At 58.3% G+C, this 242-nt stretch overlaps 1 protein-coding gene across 1 annotated transcript in view; it reads left to right on the top strand.

Moving 5' to 3' along the window:
- Positions 1–6: 6 nt before the first annotated feature.
- The window catches only part of SLITRK3 (SLIT and NTRK-like family, member 3), a 13105-nt gene continuing 12869 nt past the window's right edge, over positions 7–242 (top strand). Inside the window, exon 1 of the mRNA XM_005864137.2 lies at positions 7–126. The gene's annotated coding sequence lies outside the window, so the exon portion shown is untranslated. The remainder of the gene's footprint in view (positions 127–242) is intronic.

The raw sequence follows: 242 nt of genomic DNA, 5'->3' as shown, positions 1-242 counted from the left end.
CAGCGCCTCTGCCTGCGTGCGCGATTTGGGGGCGGCCGATGGAGCTGCATTCGGGTTCCAGCCTGGCGTTTCGCATATTGCTTCCTAACCCCCGACCCGGCGCTCCCAGTTTGGGTGCAGACGTCGGTAAGTAACGTGTCATCCGATTTCAGTGATTTCCGAGGCCATTAAAGTGGCACTTTTAAAGCAGGTCAGTCTTCACAGATGCTGCCGGCGCGAGCGTCTCCTTGGCCTGAAACGTT

This window comes from Myotis brandtii, unplaced genomic scaffold, assembly GCF_000412655.1.
Source record: "Myotis brandtii unplaced genomic scaffold, ASM41265v1 scaffold186, whole genome shotgun sequence".
Taxonomy (NCBI): Eukaryota; Metazoa; Chordata; class Mammalia; order Chiroptera; family Vespertilionidae; genus Myotis; species Myotis brandtii.
This window is presented reverse-complemented; position numbering and strand designations above follow the sequence as displayed.